Below are 13,885 nucleotides of genomic sequence, written 5' to 3'. Positions count from 1 at the left end.
GTTGCCGCTCGCGTCGCCGCCTAGCTCCCCGCTACCCCGCGCCGCAGCGCCCGCGCCCCCACCGGCCGCGTCTGCGCTCGTCGTCGCCCAGGGCCGCGCCTCTGGCCGCCCCTTCCCCTCGCCGGGCTTCCCTGCCGCCCGGTGGCCTCGCCCCACGCCCGGGCGGGCTACGCCCCGCCTGCAACCGTTCCGCCCGCTAACCACACGTCTGCTGGCCCCTGGGCCTATGACAGTGGGGCCCGCCCCCAAAACGTTTAAAAATGTATTTTAAGATAATAATAATAATAATAGGTAATTAGTTAAATAAATAAATAAATAAATAAATAATTAGGTATTTAATTAACTTAATTAACTATGTTTAGTACCTAATTAACTTGATTAGTTAATTAAAACTGTTAATTAGTTGTTAGACAATGATAGAACGGCCCCACACGTCAGGGTTGACTTTGGTCAACTCTGTTGAGTGCTGACAACATGATGACGTCATGCAGATGTCATAATTCCTTTTATGTTAATTTTAGTAATTTCAGACTATGCTTTAATCTTTAAAAATTCATATAAAATAATACGTAGCTCGGCTGGAAAAACTGTGTACATGAAAGTTGCTCAGAACAACGAGACAAATCCGGATACGCAGCCCGTTCGTCCGCCACACATCCCTAGTATAAAGAACACGCAACTTCCCCCCTCCGGTTCGTCTGTCCGAAAATGCGAAACACCGGGGATAATTTCCCGAATGTTTCCCCCCTTCACCGGTACCACCTCGTACCGCGTTAGGGCACACCTAGGATCACGCTTTGTCATGTCATGCATCGTCATGCATTTGTTTGCATTATATTTATTGTTTCTTCCCCCTCTTCTCTCGCTAGACACCGAGACCGACGCCGCTGCTACCCAGTACGACTACGGAGTTGACGACCCCTCTCTCTTGCCAGAGCAACCAGGCAAGCAAACCCCCCTTGAGCATTCTGATATCACCCATGTATTTCCTCATATGCTTGCATTAGAACTGCTACAACTTTCAGTATGATCCTACTCTGATGCATAGCCTGTTGTTGTTAACTGCTTTCATACCTTACCTGCTTATCCTAAACTACTTAGTATAGGTTGGTTAGTGATCCATCAGTGACCCCCACCTTGTCCCAGTTGCCTCGCTTTATGTTCGATGACTCGATCAACATGATCAACGTCCAGACCCCGACACCGCACATCACCCCCCTAGTTGTACGACACTACAGAGTTACTATCGAGTGCCGAGGGTGAACCTCATACATCACTCCTGATGAGATCTCTGTAGTGTTGCTATACGGTCGAGGTCATCGAGGGTGATTTCCTCCTTAACCACTTTCGTTACCGCTCTGTCGTGTAACCCCTCAAGTGTGAACCTCGAGGGTGGATCCTCTTACGTTCACCTTGATGATAACATTGAGTGGGATTCACCGGGGATGATTCCTCGGCTTTTCCCCTTGGTGTTAGACACACAGTTACTATGGTTACTATGACATTACACTGAGCCATGTTACTAAAGACGGGTCGACCCTGAGGGGTACCCGCGCGAGCTTAATTGCGAGTGATGTGGAGTCAGGTTGACCTGGAAGGTGCCCGCGAGATACCAATGAGGCGTGGCCGGGCATTCTTAGCCCTTGTCGCAAGTACTCGAAACAGGGTGACGGGGTCACATCAATCGTGAGTCTCTGCTCATTACCGCGCGTTCCTAATCCACTACGATTTGGATATTTGATCCGAGGGGCCTCTGGCCTGATAGCACTAACCATCATGTGGGCATAGTATGGGCGTTCTGTGTCGTATACATCAGCCGAAGCTTAATAGACGTCAGCGACTGAGCGGCGCGCGCCGGGTTGGCCTGGAAAGCACCTACCTTGTTGAAGGAGGTAGCTAGGTCTGCTCACCGGCCGCGTTCGCAACGTGCAAGGAGTTCCCAGGGAGATGGCCCATGACCCCTGGGGGCATAGGTTTAGTACGGCGTGCTGGCCTCTCTATTAAGCCTAGGTCGGGTTGCGGCGTATTGTTTGGCCGAGGCCGGGCATGACCCATGAAAGTGTGTCCGGCCGGAGTTAATCGAGCATGGTGGGTAAGTTGGTGCACCCCTGTAGGGAAGAAAACATCTATCGATACCCTGTCCTACGGTAACGGACACTTGGAGTTGTATCCCGATCGATACAACTAGAACTGGATACTTGTGATGAGAACTGGATGCTGATGAGAATTGGATTGTGATGATAACTGGATAGTATGGCTCTGGGATTGCTTTCTCGCAGGGAGTCGAGAAAGGATCTCTGGCCGAGGTTGATAACACTACTGCTACTTTACTTTATGTTACTCTACTCCCTACTGTTGCTGCAAGATGGTGGTTTCCAGAAGATGCTAGTCTTTGATAGGCTAGGTTGTCCCCTTCCCTTCTGGCATTCTGCAGTTTAGTCCACAGATACAAACCATTCATTTGATACAGATGCATATTTAGTTTAGATCTGATGTAAGTCTTGCGAGTACTTTGGATGAGTACTCATGGCTGCTTTGCTACTTCTTTTTCCCCATACCCGATTGTTGCGACCAGATGATGGATCCCAGGAGCCCGACGACGCCATTGATGACTACTACTACCCAGAGTATGCCTACTACTACGTGAAGACCATTGACAACTTGGAGTAGTTAGGAGGCTCCCAGGCAGGAGGCCTTGTATTTTCGATCAATGTTGCTTTTGTGCTAGCCTTCTTAAGGCAAAACTTGTCTAACTTATGTCTGTACTCAGATATTGTTGCTTCCGCTGACTCTTGTGTTTTCGAGCTTATGTATTCGAGCTCTCGAGGCCCCTGGCTTGTAATATAAAGCTTGTATTATTTTAATTTGTGTCTAGAGTTGTGTTGTGATATCTTCCCGTGAGTCCTTGATCTTGATCATACACATTTGCATGTATGATTAGTGTACGATTGAATCGAGGGCGTCACAAGTTGGTATTAGAGCCAACTGCCTGTAGGAATCCCCCTTCCACACTCCTTGGCCGAAGTCGAGTCTAGACATTGCAAAACTTTTGCTAACATGGCTGTGTGCCTTATGGGCCCACGTTGCCATATGGGTGGTATTACGATCTTTTACTCCTCGTCTATACTCTGGGACCCTAATCTCTCTTCTATTCGGGTTAAATGGTTTTACTAACTCGGACATTAGGATCTCGTGACCACATCCGCCCGGAGAGCCCCTTATTTAAGATGATCGCCTGCTGCATCAGAAGATTCCAAAGATACTCGATGATTTTCTCTTGAGACTTTGTGCATGTTGCCTTTGCAATTCCCTACCACCGAAATATCCTTATGGATAACTACCCACACTTACCAATCTTACATTCTATCCCATTGATCTTGTTATTACAAGATGCCCTGAACTGCTCCCCTTTCCCGAGAATCCTTTGAGCTTACTGCCTTGCAGTTCCTTGTCATCTGAATACCCCTACGAATAAATTTGTGCACCTATTGAGTATCCGCTCACCCTCGGTTGATTCTTGTACTTCACAAAAGTCTTCATAATACCATTCGTTCTTGTGAAAATCCTCAACAGCCTATTGTTCTTGAATTTCCTGCTTGCTGGCATTATGGTTAATACCATAAGTCTAGTAATCTTATTGACAGCCTTTTTCATTATCATTTTGAGTCCGTTGATACAATATGTTGCAAATGCTCGCAACCCTCAATCAGGTCCTAGAATTCATCCTTCCGGCTCAGACGTCATTTTAACATGTGCTGAATCTCGATCAATCAAATCGCCATCGATTGTACCCCTAAGGCTATTCTAACTATCCATCCCTAATCAGAGCATTGCTTCTGATCCCTTGTCATGGAACTCATAAATCCTTTGCAATTGAGCTTGAGTTAGTCAGTTGTTTTTATAATCTGATGTCCTTGCATTCTTTCTCCCTCTTGTTGAGTACTGATGCTCACATCAGATCCCTTGTGGACCAGCAAACCCCCCTTTTTCGGATTTTATCCGACAACGTCCTGCATATTCAATAAGCTTGTGAGCCTTTCCTCGGATACATAATGCTTTTGGAAAATAGTATCCTCTGCTTTCTCAAGCATACTCTACTACCAAGCTTGTGTTATTTATTCTTGGAATTCATGATATAGGTTCCTAAGATGCCCGATGGGTTGAACCTATGCCTTCCCTAATCAGTGTGAACTCGAAAGTTATGCGGGTTGTACTCTACTGGCTTTTTGTCAGATAAAATTTCAATACTACAGCTTCATCAAGAGCGAGAAGTAAAATGAAAGGTTATGCATTTTAGAAGTGGGAGTCCACCCTGAACCGTGTGTTCATGCCCACGGACATGGTGTGGGACTTATCATGAAAGCTTCTTGCAAGGATATTTAATCTGCTGAATATTCTCCTGGTACCATAAATTGGATCCCCTACAGTTATGGTCCCGACCATATTTCCTCCTTGATCCCATTTACTGGGTAAGTTACAATTACTTATCCTCTGCAAATCATTCCCCCGTCCAACGTCTACTCCGATTTTCCTTCCGGCATTACACCTAGTACTTGATACTGGGAAGACTTATACCCCATCACATCATTCCTAGCCTGATTGGCTATATTATTATCATCTCAAATGTTTTTTAACTATGCTACCTGATCCTTATGCCCGGAGCAACTTCCGATGATGATCTAATCTTACGTCGATCTTCTTCATCTTATCATTTCACATCGAACAACAAGCTTGATTTTGAGCTTGTGTCGTATCCGTGGTTCCAATAGCCTTTCACTCCATCCTTCGTGTTGCTTGATGACATCACCTCTCGATGGCATCTTCATAGAGCCTCGCGACGAATGTGTCGTGATCAGCATCAACATTTTGAATTATGTTGAGATGACAATTGAATTCATGGTGAGAAAACCATCCTTGAACTTCGATGATTTGAGTTATCATCGACAACCCCCTTGTCTTCTTTCCAAGACATGTTTGATCATGTATTGGTTATACCTTGAGCTCCTTGCTATTCCTGCAATTGTTCCTTGAGTATTTCTTGTGATCTTCAACTCCAACCCCTACTTGGAACACCATGTTAATGCTACCTCGGAGCATGACTGAGGTATTCCGGATATCAACAAGAACATTGGGAGCACATTGTCGAATGTTTCTTGATCTACAATCCAAACACCGTTGTATGGGTAATGTCATGAATTTCCCTTCCCCTTACCGAAATGGTTTTATACTTCTATCCTATCATGGATATCATGCTCTGCTTGTCCTTGGGAAGGATATACCCCTGAAATATGTGTTTAAACACATTTTCCTTTCCATTCTTCTGTTTAACCTTTCCGGTAAACTAACTTATCTCAGTAAAGATAATTTCATGCTTAGGTAAGCACCTCGTTGTATCACTCTATCAGTAAGACCCTGTTACTATTGTTGATGACATCCCGGTAGCCACGGATGGACGAGAACTTTGCCTAATGGCCCGCCTCGTTCAACGAGCAGGAAAATGGTTCTCTTCGTCCCTCGCCCTTGGTACCGACGTTGTTGCCGACATAACTGACAGGATACACTCTGACCTGCCTTGCTATCATGACCGTGCAAGATGCCAACACCCTTCCTACTTTTAACCCACATGGTGGGCCCATAACCCACAGTTCCATCGGATCGAAACCTGACTCTCCTGTACCCCCTGTTTCTAAGGTTATTCCTCATGCTTGGCTTCGTATCATGTCACGAGCCATCTTCCGAGAGATGATCTATTCCCGATGCTCTGAACCCCCTTCTCACACTCTGTTCAGGTATCGATCGTTTGTCCATTCGCTTGAAACTGCCTATTGTACCTTCATATTTTGCTCTCGATGTTTTCTTAAGTTTCAACTCGAGAGACACTTCTGCCACATTCCCTGAATTGTTCACCAGATAATTAACCCTATAAGGGTCAGTTCTTTCGAAGTTACTCTTTACTTCCGCACTTAAATCTCGGGACGAGAATTCTTGTAGTGGAGGAGATTTGTAACACCCCCAATGTCATGCTACAGTAATCACCTGTTAATGGTGCCAGGTCATTAGGTTACTGTTGCTAATCTTCACTTGATCCAAATCACCATTCAAATTCAAATCCAATCTAAAGTCAAAAATTCTTTTTGTCAGACATGAAATCTAAAATGTCCATCTTGTGGCAAATAATCAATTGTTAATATTGGTGGTGGACCAACATTTTTGCAAGGTCATTAGTGACTAAAAGAAAATTGCAAAAGCTAAACAAAAGTTAAAACAAAAACAAAAGGAGGGAAACGGGGCTACAGCCCCTGGCCTCCCCTTGGGCTTCGGCCCACCCGAGCCAACCGGCCCAACTCAGCTGGTCGGCCCAACCGCCTCCCCTTAACCCCCTCCCGATCCACTCCGAACCCTAGCCCACCACCCGCATAACCCCCCACTCCCCCTCGATCTCTCTCTCCCTCGCTCCTCACGATCCAGATCGGGATCGAGCGCCCTCGTCGCCGCATCGCAGCTCACCATCGCCCCGCCCCGCCAACCGTCACCACCACGCCAGACCTCGCCGTGGCGCCCCCTCTCCCTTGATCTGGACGCGCCGTCGCCTGGCGACCTCACCTCGGTGCCGACCGCACCACCTCGCATCCTGCCGCCGGTGCCCACCCCGGCGCCACCCCCAGCTGCGGCGCCCGACGACGCCACCGCCTCGATGCATAGAACCCCCCATCACAGGAACGCCGCCGCCGCTCGGAGCCCCCTCGCAGGCACCAGGACGCCGCCAACCGACGCCACGTCGTCGCTGGACCTCCCCCCCTCGCCGGATCGTCCCCGTCCTCCTCCTCAATGGTCGTTGTCGCGCCTCAACGCCCCCCTTCCCTCCAACGGACGGTGAGGACCCCGGTCCTCCTCCTTCCCGTCCCTCGCGCGCGTGCGCCCGTGCATGGCCGTGCCGCCGCTGCGTCCTGCGGTCACGCTTTTCCCGTGCGCGCCAACATCGCTGCTGCCCCTTATTGCTGCTGCCGCTCGCGTCGCCGCCTAGCTCCCCGCTACCTTGCGCCGCAGCGCCCGTGCCCCCACCGGCCGCGTCTACGCTCCTCGTCGCCCAGGGCCGTGCCCCTGGCCGCTCCTTCCCCTTGCCGGGCTTCCCTGCCGCCTGGTGGCCTCGCCCCACGCTCGGGCGGGCTACGCCCCGCCCGAAACCATTCCGCCCGCTAACCGCACGTCTGCTGGCCCCTGGGCCTATGACAGTGGGGCCCGCCCCCAAAACGTTTAAAAATGTATTTAAAAAAAGTAATTAGTTAAATAAATAAATAAATAGGTATTTAATTAACTTAATTAACTATGTTTAGTACCTAATTAACTTGATTAGTTAATTAAAACTGTTAATTAGTTGTTACACAATGACAAAACGGCCCCACACGTCAGGGTTGACTTTGGTCAACTCTGTTGACTGTTGACGTCATGATGACGTCATGCTGATGTCATAATTCCTTTTATTTTAATTTAAATAATTTCAGACTATGCTTTAATCTTTAAAAATTCATATAAAATAATCCGTAGCTCGGATGGAAAAACTTTGTACATGAAAGTTGCTCAGAATGACGAGACGAATTTGGATACGCAGCCCGTTCGTCCGCCACACATCCCTAGCATAACGAACACGCAACTTTCCCCCTCTGGTTCGTCTGTCCAAAATGCAAAACACCTGGGATAGATTCCCGGATGTTTCCCCCCTTCACCGGTACCACCTCGTACCGCGTTAGGGCACACCTAGCATCACGCTTTGTCATGTCATGCATCGTCATGCATTTGTTTTCATTATATTTATTGTTTCTTCCCCCTCTTCTCTCGCTAGACATCGAGACCGACGCCGCTGCTACCTAGTACGACTACGGAGTTGACGACCCCTCTCTCTTGCCAGAGCAACCAGGCAAGCAAACCCCCCTTGAGCATTCCGATATCGCTCATTTCTTTCCTCTCATGCTTGCATTAGAACTGCTACTGCTTTCTGTATGATCCTACTCTGATGCATAGCCTGTTGTTGTTACCTGCTTTCATACCTTACCTGCTTATCCTAAACTACTTAGTATAGGTTGGTTAGTGATCCATCAGTGACCCCCACCTTGTCCCAGTTGCCTTGCTTTATGTTCAATGACTCGATCAACGTGATCGACGTCCAGGCCCTGACACCGCACATCACCCCCTAGTTGTACGACACTACAGAGTTACTATCGAGTGCCGAGGGTGAACCTCATACATCACTCCTGATGAGATCTCTATAGTGTAGCTATACGGTCGAGGTCATTGAGGGTGATTTCCTCCTTAACCACTTATGTTACCGCTCTGTCGTGCAACCCCTCAAGTGTGAACCTCGAGGGTGGATCCTCTTATGTTCACCTTGATGATAACATCGAGTGGGATTCACCGGGGGTGATTCCTCGGGTTTTCCCCTTGGTGTTAGACACACAGTTACTATGGTTACTATGACTTTACACTGAGCCATGTTACTAAAGACGGGTCGACCCTGAGGGGTACCCGCGCGAGCTTAATTGCGAGTGATGTGGAGTCGGGTTGACCTGGAAGGTGCCCGCGAGATACCTACGAGGCATGGTCGGGCATTCTTAGCCCTTGTCGCAACTACTCGAGACGGGGAGACGGGGTAACATCGATCGTGAGTCTCTGCTCGTTACCGTGCATTCCTAATCCACTATGATTTGGATATTTGATCCGAGGGGCCTCTGGCCTAATAGCACTAACCATCACGTGGGCATAGTATGGGCGTTCTGTGTCGTGTACATCAGCTGAAGCTTAATAGACATCAGCGACTGAGCAGCGCGCACCGGTTTGGACTGGAAAGCACCTACCTTGTTGAAGGATGTGCTCACCGGCCGCGTTCTCAACATGCAGGAGTTCCCGGGGAGATGGCCCATGACCCCTGGGGGCATAGGTTTAGTCCGGCGTGCTGGCCTCTCTATTAAGCCTAGGTCGGTTGCGGCGTATTGTTTGGCCGAGGCCGGGCATGACCCAGGAAAGTGTGTCCGACCAGAGTTAATCGAGCGTGGTGGGTAAGTTGGTCCACCCCTGCAGGGAAGAAAGCATCTTTCGATAGCCTGTCTACGGTAACGGACACTTGGAGTTGTATCCCGATCGATACAACTAGAACTGGATACTTGTGATGAGAACTGGATGCTGATGAGAATTGGATTGTGATGATAACTGGATAGTATGGCTCTAAAATTGCTTTCTCGCAGGGAGTCAAGAAAGGATCTCTGGCCGAGGTTGATAACACTACTGCTACTTTACTTTATGTTACTCTACTCCCTCCTGGTGCTGCAAGATGGTGATTTCCAGAAGATGCTAGTCTTCGATAGGCTAGGTTGTCCCCTTCCCTTCTAGCATTCTGCAGTTTAGTCCACAGATACAACCCATTCATTTGATACAGATGCATATTTAGTTTAGATTTGATGTAAGTCTTGTGAGTACTTTGGATGAGTACTCACGGTTGCTTTGCTACTTCTTTTTCCCCCATACCCGATTGTTGCGACCAGATGATGGATCCCAGGAGCCCGACGACGCCACTGATGACTACTACTACCCGGAGTATGCCTACTACTACGTGAAGACCACTGACGACTTGGAGTAGTTAGGAGGCTCCCAGGCAGGAGGCCTTGTCTTTTCGATCAATGTTGCTTTTGTGCTAGCCTTCTTACGGCAAAACTTGTCTAACTTATGTCTGTACTCAGATATTGTTGCTTCCGCTGACTCTTGTGTTTTCGAGCTTATGTATTCGAGCTCTCGAGGCCCCTGGCTTGTAATATAAAGCTTGTATTATTTTAATTTGTGTCTAGAGTTGTGTTGTGATATCTTCCCGTGAGTCCTTGATCTTGATCATACACATTTGCGTGTATGATTAGTGTATGATTGAATCGAGGGCATCACAAAGCATCAGTAGGATATAATCCACCATGAACATAAATATCGTGAAGGCTATGTTGATTTTGTTTCAACTACATGCGTGAACATGCGCCAAGTCAAGTCACTTAAATCATTCATAGGAGGATACCACCCTATCATACCACATCACAACCATTTTAATAGCATGTTGGCACGCAAGGTAAACCATTATAAGCTCCTAGCTAATCAAGCATGGCACAAGAAACTATGATCTCTAGTTGTCATTGCAAACATGTTTATTCATAATAGGCTGAATCAGGAACGATGAACTAATCATATTTATAAAAACAAGAGAGGTCGAGCTCATACCAGCTTTTCTCATCTCAATCAGTCCATCATATATCGTCATAATTGCCTTTCACTTGCACGACCGAACTATGTGAATGATAAGAAGAGTGCACGTGCATTGGACTAAGCTGGAATCTGCAAGCATTCAATAAACAGGAGAAGACAAGGCAATATGGGCTCTTTTGTCAGATCAACAATGATGCATATAAGAGTCACTTCAACAATTTAATTATGGTCTTCTCCTATCGACCCCCAAAGAAAAGAAAAGAAATGAAACTATTTACACGGGAAAGCTCCCAACAAGCAAAAGAAGAACATGAAATATTTTTGGGTTTTCTTTGTAATTACTAGTACAAGCATGGAAAGTAAACTAATTAAAAGCTACAACTAATTTTTTTGGTTTTTTTCTTAAGGTTTATTAAACACACAAGAAGAAAGCATAAAAAGGAAAATAAACTAGCATGGATGATACAATGAAAAAGTATGAGCACCGACATCTAGCAATGAGTGTGTGAACATGAATGTAATGTCAGTGGGAAATATGTACTCCCCCAAGCTTAGGCTTTTGGCCTAAGTTGGTCTATGGCCACGGCTGGCCTGGCGGATATCCATAATAATAGTTGGGGTCGTACTGAGATGCAGCGGCTATCGCCTCCTGAGCTGCAGCGTGGCGACGAGCGGCCTCCGCCCTCCTCTCATACTCATCTGCCTCCTCTCTGGTAATAACATATCTTCCTTTGGCCTGATAATCAAAGAATGCAGGAGCAGGGAGAGTAATACGGACAGCATGACGTCTGTCAAAGATTAAGCGATACTGGAGAGGTGATTCATTCCTCTCGACAAACTGGTGGTGAACCATAGCCTCATAATCCAAATAAGCAGGAGGCAACTCAATATCATCTTTACGTATGGCTATACCAAGAAAATTAGCTATGCGGGTTGTAACGCCCCGAGTCTGATGCTCCAGATGCCTTCCTTTATTTTAGTTATTGTCGTGTGATCATTATGTTTGTGCATTATCATAATTGTTTTGCATATTCTTTTTCCTATGTTGTTGCCATGTTCATGATGAGTGCCTTTGTTGTCTTGCTCCTTGCTCCATGTTCATCTTTTATTATATTACATTGTGCCTCCTTGCCTTTTAATATGCTTCATGATGTGATGTTGCCTTTGTCATTTATGTTGCATTTGCATCATGATCATCATTGTGGTTTGGATATCTATCGTGTGTATATTTGTGGTGGGCTTGTTATATTTATGAACTCCTTCTCCTCATCTTCTTTGCTGTTCCATCTTGCCCTTCCATCTAAACCATCATCAAGTGCAACACCGCATGACTAGCTTCTTCTTTTCAATTCTCACACATTTATTGTAAGTGGCATTTTCCTGTCCCAGTAAAATGTTCACTTATTTTCGGTAAATCTTGCTCCATGCCTTATACCTCTGTGTCAAATTTCATTCATTTTGGAGTTGTCTTGGTTGGGTTCAAAAATGGCTCAAGTTAGAATTAAATTCAAACTTGAATTATTTTTATACCTTTAAAAATGGCCAAAACAATTTATTCAAATACTGCATAAATCCAGGACTGCATATATATCTTTATCCCAGTGAGTTTCCTTCCCAAAACCCCTGGCCTTTTCAATCTTGGAGATGTCTAATTATTTTAGGCAGAATAAAAGAAAGGATGGAAGGCCTCAATTCCATCTGTAGCCCACCTGGGCCTTTCTTTCCCCGGCCCAGCCGAGCCGAATGGCCACCTTCTCCCTCCCTCATGGCGTCTCCTTCCTCCAGAGTACAGCAGCAGCAGCGCCGTGAGCAGGAGGCTCACGGACGTCGAGGCTAGCGCATGCCTGCGCCCCTATAAAGCCCCGTAGCGACCGCTAGGGTTTCCTCCTCCCTCCTCATTCCCTCCTCGCGCCGCCATCTCTCTTCCTACCCTCTGTTTTCCCTTCTTCAAGATTAGAGAGCACCACCGAGAGCAGAGAAATAAACCGTCGATGCCCATCGTCGTTCTCGCGGCCGAAGGGCCTCAAGCTCGTCTTCGACATGTCATCCTGCACCCCGTCACCCTCCTCGACCGATCCCCACAGTTAGTTGGGCGGGAGCCTCCCCAACGCGCCTCCCTGCCATCACCGTCGCCATGGCCGGTCAAGCCAAGCCGAGCTGGAGCCCAGTGTCGTCCACGTCGTGGTGGCCTTCTTCCTCTGGAGCGACCTCCACGAGCCGGATCGCCAAGTCCAGCGCCCCGTCACGGTCTTCTTCCCCTGCTTCCTCTACGTCATGGATCGAACACCATCTCACCTTCACGCCATCGGCCACGTCGTCTCCATCATCTGCTTCCACTTCCTTCACGGTCAGAATTTCGACAAGGTTCAGAGCTCCCTCCCGTCGTCTCCGGCGTGTATCCGTCGACCTCGTCGTGTCATATGGTGAGCTGGGTAACGCCCCTTCCTCTCCGTTCCTTCCTCTCGATGTTTGATCACCCGCATGCCTCGCCTGATCATCGCCATGCCGCGCGCCCGAGACGAGCTGCTGCTCGACCTCGAGTTCCCTCGCACCCGAGACGCTCGCTCACTGCGCGCCTGCTCCACACACGCACACACCCCCGCACGCGAGTGCACGCGCAAGGGCCTCGCCTTGCCCCGATTGCATCTATCGACTGCATCCTGTACGCCATGGTTGAGGTACTCGAGCTCCTCACACCCATGCGCCCTTCCTGCATAGCACACACATCATGCGCACATTCCACCGCGGCCACCGCAAGCCTTTTCCGCAGCCCCGCCTGCGCATGGTAGCCGCAGCAGTCGCGGCTGCTTGTTCCTGTCGCCGACGAGAATCAGTCTACCGCCATGTAGAAGAAAGCCCCGGCCTTCGCCACAGAACAATAGGTTCATCTGCAGCCGATCCCCTTTTGTACCACAATCACCATACTAGCACAGTGGCTAGTGCCCTAGGTTCTCAATCAAGAGGTTGTAGGTTCGAGTCCCAGGCGCCCCAATTTTGCCTTGTTTTTCTTTTCTTTTGCACACACGCACACTTGGGCCCGATTCCACTTCTGGCCACAGCACTCTAATGCTTCGGGCCATGCTTGTTTTTTTCCTGCCTGTGGATTTAGTTATTTTCCACTACATGCATAATTACAGGAATGCCATCATTTTGAATTGCTAATAACTAAATATGCATGCATCCAAATTACACAAACTATATATGTAAAATGCTTAGAATTTTGTCTAGTTTCATAATATGCAACTTTCACCCATGTTTAAAATGCTTAAAATGTTGTTTGACTAAATTTGCTCCTATGCCATGTTAAAAATGATTTAATTCATAACTAAATAACCGTAACTCGGATAATAATCTTTATATGTAAATGGGGTAGGAAATAATGCCTACTTTAACATGGTGGCTTTACTTTGCATGTTTAATAACTCTAAAATTGTGTTTAGGGCAGATCAGTACCAAACCAATATATGCATATGGGGATTTACCGGAATTGTTGTTCGTTGCTTCCGGCCTCATTTAAACTTGACTAGATAGGTAGTTTTACTTTGCTTCACCCTCTTGCCATGTTTAACAACATTTAATATTGTTGGGTACATAAACGAGATCGAACTAAATAACTTGATGTGGTGTTTCGTCAATATGCAACGGAGTTGCA

The sequence above is a fragment of the Triticum dicoccoides genome, chromosome 2A (assembly GCF_002162155.2).
Source record: "Triticum dicoccoides isolate Atlit2015 ecotype Zavitan chromosome 2A, WEW_v2.0, whole genome shotgun sequence".
Classification (NCBI taxonomy): Eukaryota; Viridiplantae; Streptophyta; class Magnoliopsida; order Poales; family Poaceae; genus Triticum; species Triticum dicoccoides.
This window is presented reverse-complemented; position numbering follows the sequence as displayed.